Below are 9,435 nucleotides of genomic sequence, written 5' to 3' on the forward strand. Positions count from 1 at the left end.
TTCCTTCCTGTCTCTAGAATCAATGAAAAGCAATCCTTGGATGAGGATTTTAAAAAAAGTACTTCTTGTGATTGCTAACAGTTTGCATGGCGACATGCGTCACGCACAGGGAGGCAAGCTCTGTGTGGTAGTCCTGTCTTTGGCTTGTTTTTCCCTTTTTATATGTCTGTGTTATGAAGTACAGTCCACATGCACAGTATGTTATTCATACATTATACTTGTACTATTATCCTGTGAAATGCCACACATTAAAAAAAATATCTTTGTGGGAAACTGACAATATGAGAAATACGAACAGTTGTTTCTAGAAAGTCATAAAGAGCCACATGAAGCAGTAGTTAAATTCCAGGGAGGACATGACTCTGAGAAACTGCCGCAATCCTGTCTCTACAAAGGTTAGAAGATGTTAATAGTGCAGCGACTCTGGCTAATCACCCTGCTGCTATGAGAACGGCGCTCGGTAGACTCGGGGTCCCCGACTCCCTGCCCCGCGTCCAAGCTGCTGCTGAAGTTTGTCACATTTTTCATGACATGAAAGTTAGGAAGTCTTCCACACCAGAAGAAATCAAGAAAAGAGAGAAAGCTGTCATTTTTCTGTCTCAGTGCAGATGAAAAGTGCATCATTGTAGAACAAGGCCAGGAAAGGTTGGTTGGAGATGCTGGTGTAACCCTAAGCGGTCCTTTCCGGCGTGTTGTGGCAATGCTTCCTGAGAAAGGTCGTCACTCTGCTTTCTGTGGTGCAAGTTTGAAACCCAGGAATTCAGAAAAGAGGAGCTGATGTTTTTCTTATGAGTACCAGAGCTAGCACCTCTGAAAAGTAAAATGATCTATGGGAGCTCCAAGGATGCAACCAAACAGAAATTTCAAGGCCTAAAACACATATGTCAAGCAAATGGGCGAGAAGACCTCAATCGGGCTTGTATTGCTGAAAAGCTAGGTGGATCCTTCGTTGTGGCTTTTGAAGGATGCCCTGTGTGGACCATCGTTCAGTACCACAAGTCAAAAGCTTCCAAGTTTAATGTTATCCTCTCGCGATATAAGTAAAGCAAATGTGGCCAGGCCAGGGTCTCACTGAGGGGGAGCTAGCTTGCCATCTGTTAGAGTGAACTAAATATCCTAAGAACATGTGCAAACAACCCCACCTAAATAAGTAGAAAATCTAAAGTTTTATGGGTGTGAAATTAAATTCTTATTGGTTAAATGCCTGTTTTGATGAGTTGGCTGGGAAAGATTTTTGCTAAGCTCATGAGGTTTAATAATGCAGTTCCCAAAACAGCAGAAGGCCACGTGAAGAGAGGTATTGCATCTTTGGTAACCTCAGCAAACACTTTGTTTCTTTGGCTTAGAGGACTGATCATAATCTGGTTATACTTTTTGCCCAAATTGTTTATTCTCTCTTGAGCTAAAGTGAATAATGGAAAAGAATTCTCAGAACGTGTAATAACACTAACGTACTAACCACAGTAAGATTAAGTCGGGCAGTCTTGTAATTCTACCAGATGTGCAATGAAGACGGAATCAGAATTGTGTCTGCTTATTGCTGGCACAGAGCTTACAAAGCACTATTTCAAGCGCGTAGTTGGAGCACAGGAAACAGCTACTTGGGCCTGTGGGGAGCTCTCCACCTACTACACTACTAGACGGGAGACTGTTCTGACGGTGACCTTGCTTGCATCTTGAGAATCACGTGTCCTCAGGAGAACTTGCAGTACCCTGTAACAACCAATTATAATGCAAATTGGGGCTCTATTGTAATACACTTTGTTAATGACAATGAAAACAGTATATTGATAAGCTGGGACACTTGGATAGCTTTGTGTCTTCAGAATTTTGTTGTTTCTGGCACAGTAAGGTATGGAAGAACATTAAGCATGTGTTTACTCTGGGGCCTGGGAGAACTTCTTAATTTCCTGGAACAGTATGTCAACTGTATGTGAAATGAGGACACCCACAGAAAACTACCTGGTGACGCTTGGAAGTGATTGTCTCTAAAATCATAAGCGTAACACTTTGAACATGTAGAGATGCACAAACAGTTGAGCTTAGAAGTGGCTGTTGGCTTTATGTAACAAAGGAAGCATTTTTCACTAAAAAAACAACAACAAAAAACTCTGGCTAATCATAAACCTGCCTTGTTTTACTTATTTGTCATAAAATTTAATGAATCATTTATACTTTACTTAATTAACATACAAATTACTCCCTTCTATGTAAATTTATCAAGCAAATTACTTAGGAACCACAAACAAAATATTACATTTCAAAGAATGTCAGTGGAACAAAATATTTTATTTTGGCTTTATATTTTATTTATTATTTATTTTTTGCAGACCCAATTTATCTTCTTTTAAAGTTTCATATCCTTGCACAGAGGCTCCTGTGATGCTTGACTGGGCATCTGACGTTACTGAATGAAAAGGGTGCACTTCATGTTGTATTCACTTGCCACAGTTAGCACAGGCTTTTCCAAAAATCCTCAGAAATCCTGTCGGCAGACATAAAAGGCATCAACCTTGCCAAAAGCTGGTCTCTGGGTCATAGTAATTTTATAGGTCTTGTGAAGAATGGTAGCACAAAGCCAGGGGCTTCTCTACTGTGGAGAAGCTCGCTGACTTTCAAGAGGAAAGTTTCACTTTTTTCTAAAAGGAAAAGAAAATCCATTGTTGGAACACTTTGAAAGAAATAATTTTGCATTTGGTTGGCTTACCTGGCAGATACTTTTAACCACCTGAAGGGGATGACTCTCTCAGTTCAAGGTCCTGATCTCACCGTCACAGATGCTTCTGAAAACACACCAGCTTTCTCAGCCAAACTGCTGATAAGAGGCTGGCATCTTAGCAAATTCTCAATGCTGCAGGAAGCGCTTTACCTCAGTGGAGATGAGTTACAAGATTCTGTCAGTTTATTTGTGAAGAGTAATCTACAAACACCTGGAAACACTTGAGAACTCTTGCAAAAGTCATTTCTATTTTGAAGGCAACAAAATTGAACCCCCGAGTCTCATTCTTTTTCCTTTTTATATAAACTGTATCCAAGGTGTTGATCGAGGCAAAGATGAATTCATTGATCTCACGACCAAAAATGCACTATAACTGAAATCTCACTAAAAATCCTTGGAGAGTTTTCGGCTCCCTGGGAGACACTTAGTTTTACTTTGTGGGGGAGCTGTGGGAGCTGCACTTCCATTTTCAACACTGTGTCTCTGAGGGTTGGATTTTCAACATGTTACCATAAAAATATATACAAATCAATAGGATTTCCAACAGTTCCTGTGCATGATCTTGTCAGAGACCATTTCAGCATTTTGTGTTCTTATTCAAGATAAGCAAAAACAGTTTTTATATGGCTATGTCTTTAAAAATCAAAATTTAACTATATTTGACTGTATCTCAAAGGCAATGTTTTATTTTTCTAATGCAGTGCAAAAAAGATCTACAAATATGTTTTATTTTATTTTTTAAATTTAACAAGAAATGTGTAGCATCTTTATTTTATTTTATTTTGTTGTTGATAATATTACAGATATCCCCTAATTTTCCTCCCCTTTACCCGCCTGCTCCCAGTCTCTGCCCCACTCCAGGTCTTCACCACACTATTGTCTGTGTCTATTGGTTTTGCATATATGCATACAAATTCTTTGGTTAATCTCATCCCATCCCCACCTCTCCTCTGAGTTATGTCAGTCTGTTCCATGACTCCCTGCCTCTGGACCTATTTTGTTCATCAGTTTATTATGTTCATTACAATTCACTTATGAGTGAGATCATGTGATATTTGTCTTTCTCTGACTGGCTTATTTCACTCAGCATGATATTCTCCAGGTCCACCCGTGCTGTCACAAAGGATAAGAAATCCTTCTTTTTTAACAGCTACACAGTATTCTATTGGGGAACTGTACCATAGCTTTTTAATCCACTCATCTATTGATGGGCACTTGGACAGTTTCCAGATCATAGCTGTAAATAATGCTGTTATGAACGTAGGGGTGCATATATTCTTCCTGGTTAGTGTTTTGTGCTTCTTAGGATATATTCCTAGAAGTAGGATTGCTGGGTCAAATGATAGTTCCATTTTAAATTTTTTGAAAATACCATACTGTTTTCCACAGTGGCTGCACCAATCTGCATCCCCACCAGCAGTGCAGTAGGGTTTCCTTTTCTTCATATCTTTGCCATCAGTTGTTATTTATTGATTTATTGGTGGTAGCCATTTTGGCGAGTGTGAGGTGATGTCTTATTGTAGTTTTAATTTGCATCTCTCTGATGATTACTGACATTGAGCATTCTTACATATGTGTATTGGCCATCTGTATGTCCTCTTTGGAGAAGTGCCTATATAGGTCCTGTGTCCACTTTTTAATTGGGTTATCTTCCTTTTGTTGAGCTGTATAAGTTCATTATATATTTTGGAAGTTAACCCCCTAGTAGAGGTGTCATTGGTAAATATGTTCTCCCATACAGTGGGATCCCTTTTCATTTTGATGATGGTTTCTTTTGCTGTGCAGAAGCTTTTTAGTTTGATGTAGTCCTATTTGTTTATTTTTTCCTTTGTTTCCCTTGCCCTAGGAGATGTACTGGTGAAAATCCTGCTACATGAGATGTCTGAGATTTTGCTGTCTATGTTTTCTTCTAGGATTTTTATGGTTTTGTGACTCACTTACATTGAAGTCTTTTATCCATTTTGAGTTTATTCTTGTGTGTGGTGTAAGTTGGTGATCTAGTTCAATTGTTTTTCATGTAGTTGTCCAATTTTCTCAACAATATTTATTAAATAGACTGTTTTTGCTCCATTGTATGTTCTTGCCTCCTTTGGCAAATATTAACTGACCATAATGATATGGGTTAATTCATGAGGTTTCTGTTCTGTTCCATTGATCGATATGCCTATTCTTGTACCAGTACCAAGCTGTTTTGATTACAATGGCTTTGTAGCATAGTTTGATATCAAGTATGGTGATCTCTCCAACTTTATTCTTCTTTCTCAAGACTGCTATGGATATTCAGGGTCTTTTTTTGTTTTACATGAATTTTTGGAATATTTGTTCAAGATCTGTGAAATATGCTCTTGGTATTTTAATAGGAATTGTGTTGAATCTATAGATTGCTTTAAGTAGTATGGACATTTTAATGATGTTATTTCTTCAGTCCACAAACAGTATATGCTTCCATTTGTTTGTATCTTCCTCTATTTCTTCTTCCAATGTCCTGTAGTTTTCTGAGTACAGGTCTTCTTGGTTAAGTTTATTTCAAGGTATCTTATTTTGTTGTTGTTGTTGTTTTCAGTTTCTCTTTCTGAAAGTTTATTATTGCTGTATAAAAATGCCGCTGATTTTGGGACATTGATTTTTGTGTCCTGCTACTTTGCTGAATTCATTTTTTAAATTTAGTCATTTTTGGTGGAGTCTTTAGGTTTTCTATGTACACTATAATGTCATTGGCAAATAATGACAATTTTACTTCCCCCTTTCCAATTTGGATACCCTTGACTTTTTTCTTCTTGTTTGATTGTTGTGGCTAAGACTTTCAGTACTATGTTGAATAAGAGTGATGAAAGCAGACGTCCCTGTCTTGTTCCTGTTCTTACGCTTTTAGTTTTTGCCCATTGAGTATGATGTTGGCTGTATGTTTTTCATATATGGCCTTTATTATGTTGAGGTATGACGCCTCTATTCCTGCTTTGCTGAAAGTTTTTATCAAAAATGGTGCTTGATTTTGTTGAATGCTTTTTCTGCATCTATTGATATGATCATGTGATTTTTATTCTTTATTTTGTTTGTGTGATGTATCACATTTATTGATTTGAAATATTGTAACAACCTTGCAGCCCCCAAATAAATCCCACTTGGTCATGGTGTATGATATTTGAAATATATTGGTGGATCTGATTTGCTAATATTTTGTTGAGAATTTTAGCATCTATGTTCATCAGGGATATTGGTCTGTAATTTTCTTTTTTGTAGTGTCTTTATCTGGTTTTGGAATTAGGATAATGCTAGCCTCATAAAAAGAGCTTGAAAGTGTTCCTTCATCTTGGATATTGTGCAATAGTTTGAAGAAGATGGGTGTTAGTTCTTCGAATGCTTGGTACAACTTGCCTGTGAAGCCATCCAGTCCAGGACTTTTGTTTGCTAGGAGTTTTTTTTATTCCTGTTTCAATTTAATCAGTTGTTATCAGTCTATTCAGGTTTTTTTATTATTCTTGGTTCAATTTTGGAAGATGGTATTTTTCTAGGAATATGTCCATTACATCCACGTTGTCCAGGTTGTTGGCATAGTATGTTCTTACAATCCTTTGGATATCTATGGTGTCAGTTGTTACTTCCCTTCTTTCATTTCTGATTTTATTTATTTGGGTCCTCTCTCTTTGTTTCTTCATGAGTCTAACTAAAGTTTCATCAATCTTGTTGATCTTTTCAAGTAACCAGCTCTTCGTTTTGTTGATCTTTTGTATTTTTTTTTAGTCTCTATGTTATTTATTTATACTCTAATCTTTAGTATTTTCTTCCCTTTACTTACTCAGGGCTTTTCTTATTTTTCTTTTAAAAACATATTAAAATTTTTTTTCTTTATTAATTTTTAGGGAGAGAGATGGAAACATCAGTGAGAGAGAACATTGATTGGCCACCTCTTGCATGCCCCCCACTGGGGATTAGGCTGATAACATGGGCATGTACCCTGACCAGGAATCAAACCGGTGACCTCTTGGTGCATGGGTTGATGCTCAGCCAGTGAGCCACACTGGCTGGGCAACTGTTTTTCTCTTTCTAATTCTTTTAGTTGTAGGATTGAATTGTTTATTTGAGCTTTTTTTGTTTCTTGAGGTAGGCCTGTAATGCTATAAACTTCATTCTCAGGACTGCTTTCCCTGTGTTGCATAGATTTTTTTGTGGTTGTGTGTTTATTTTTATTTATTTCCAGGAAGTTTTTTTTTATCCTCACCCAAGGACACTTTTCCATCTTTAGTTCAGATAGAGTGGGAGGGAGGGAGGGAGAGAGAGAGAGAGAGAGAGAGAGAGAGAGAGAAACATCGACGTGAAAAGGACACATCGAGTGGCTGCCACCCACACAACCCAACCAGGGCAGGGCACAAATTGCAACCAAGGTACATGCCCCTAGCAGGAACCGAACCCGGGTTTCCCTGGACCGCAGGCCAATGCTCTAACTGCTGAGCCAAACCAGCCAAGGCCCAGGAATTTTTTATTTCTTCCTTGATATCATTAATAATTCATTAATTTTTAAATAATATGTTATTTAGCTTCCATGTATTTGAATGTTTTTGTGGGTTTTTTTTTTTTATTGTAGTTAACTTCTAGTTTCATACCATTTTGATCTGAGAAGATGCTTGATATGATTTCAATATTCCTGAATTTGTTAAACCTTATTTTATCTCCTAACACAAGTCCTCTACTATGATTGCTGTCATTCTCTCCCTTAAAGTCCTCCAAAAGTTTAAAAATATATTTTGGTGCTTCTTTATTGGGTTCATATGTGTTTACCAGGGTTATATCCTCTTGTTGGATCTATCCTTTTAACATAATGTAGTGACCTTCTTTATCTTGTGTTATGGCCTTTATTTTGAAGTGTATTTTATCAGATATGAGTATTGCTACCCCAGTTTTTTTTCAATTTCATTTGCATGGAAAAATTTTTTTCCATCTTTTCACTTTCATCCTGTGCGAATATTTTGTTCTGAGGTTGGTCTCTTGTAGGCAGCATATATATGGGTCATGCTTTCTTATCCATTCAGCTACAGCTACCCCATGTCTTTTGATTGGAGCATTTAGTCCATTTACATTTGAGGTTATTATTGATAGGTACTTATTTGTTGCTAATATATATATAATATATACTATATATATAATATATAATATATATTATATATTATATATGTATATATAAAATATATATATAATGTAGTTCTTTGTTCTTCTCTCTCTCTCTCTCATTTTCTTCTTAAAGCGGTCCCATTAGCATTTCTTGCAATGCTGGTTTGGTGGTAATGTGCTCTTTTAACCTTTTTGTTTTTGTTCTGGGAAGCTCTTCATTTCACCTTCAATTTTAAATGATAGCTTTGCTTGGATTCAGTCCCTTATTTTTCATTACTTTGTATACTTCATGCCACTCCCTTCTGTTCTTCAGTGTTTTCATTGAGAAATCAGCTTACAGTCTAATTGGAGCTCCCTTGTAGGTTACTTTCTGTTTCTCTCTCTTGCTGCCTTCAAGATACTTTCTTTTTCTTTAACTTTTGTCATTTTAATTATTATATACCTTGGTGTGGGTCTTTTTGAGTTCATCTTGAATGGGACTCTCTGTGCTTCCTGAACTTGTGTGACTTTTTCCTTCACCAGGCTAGGGAAGTTTTCTGTCATTATATCATCAAACAGATTCTATAATTCCTTGCTCAGATTCTTCTCCTTCTGGTACCCCTGTGATGTGGATGTTGTTACATTACATACAGCCCTAAAGCTCCCTTAAACTCTCCTGCTTTTTAATTCTTTTTCTACTTGTTGCTCTGATGGAGTGTTTTTTTCTACCTTGCCTTCTAATTTGCTGATTCAGTCCTTAGTTTCTAATTTACTGTTGATTCCTTCCAGGGCATTCTTTATTTCAGCTATGTCATTCTTCATTTCCAATTGATTCTTATTCATGGTTTCTATAACTTTTTCCATGCTAATATAGTTCCCACCAAGTTCCTTGTGGTTCTCATTAAGTTGCTTGTAATTCTTACTAAGTTGTTTGAGCATTCTTATAACCATGAACTTTATATCTGATAAATGGCTTGCTTCCACTTTATTTAGATTCTTTTCTGGTGATTCCTCCTTTTCTTTCATTTGGGGGTTGTTTCTTTGTCTCCTCATTTTAACTGTCTCTTTGTGTTTGTTTCTATATATTAGATAGAACTGCTATGCCTCCCAGTCTTTGTGGGGGTGGCCTTATATCGAAAGTGTTTTGTGGGACCTAGTGATGGAGCCTCTTTGATCTCCTGAGCTGGACGCTCTAGGAATGTTGCTGTGGGTTATTTGGGCTCTTATGTTGTACTTGGGTCTTGATTGCTGATGCCCTGTTTGAAGGTGGGGTCTCCCCTCTGGCTTGCTGACTGTAAGGCTCAACCCTGGTTACATCATGCCAGCTGTTATACAGGTGTTTGGATCTTCTATTTGTGGAGCTCACTGGGTTTTGCTCTGATGTTGTTGATTCTGAACCTTTGGTGTATAGGTGGGTCTGAGTGTACTGGGTTATGGTGGTAGGGCTAGGGGTACTAGCCTGAGGTCTCAGGGCACTGGGTCACAGCTGCTCTCTGCAGCCTCTTCCTGAGGAGGATCCTGTGCATCCTCCAGAATGGCGCACTCTCCTATCCCAAGCGGAAAGAAGTGCCTGGCCAAGCAATGTGTGGCAATGGCCAGCGGCTCCCTGGCCAGGAGAATCCGAACCGCGA

The 9,435-nt window shown here is 37.7% G+C and overlaps 1 pseudogene; it reads left to right on the forward strand.

Annotated features, from left to right (window-relative positions):
- The first annotated feature begins 498 nt into the window (after nucleotides 1–498).
- LOC118627749 lies at nucleotides 499–1,044 on the forward strand (annotated as a pseudogene).
- Nucleotides 1,045–9,435: the final 8,391 nt, after the last annotated feature.

Source organism: Molossus molossus, unplaced genomic scaffold (assembly GCF_014108415.1).
Source record: "Molossus molossus isolate mMolMol1 unplaced genomic scaffold, mMolMol1.p scaffold_m16_p_13, whole genome shotgun sequence".
In the NCBI taxonomy this organism is placed as follows: domain Eukaryota; kingdom Metazoa; phylum Chordata; class Mammalia; order Chiroptera; family Molossidae; genus Molossus; species Molossus molossus.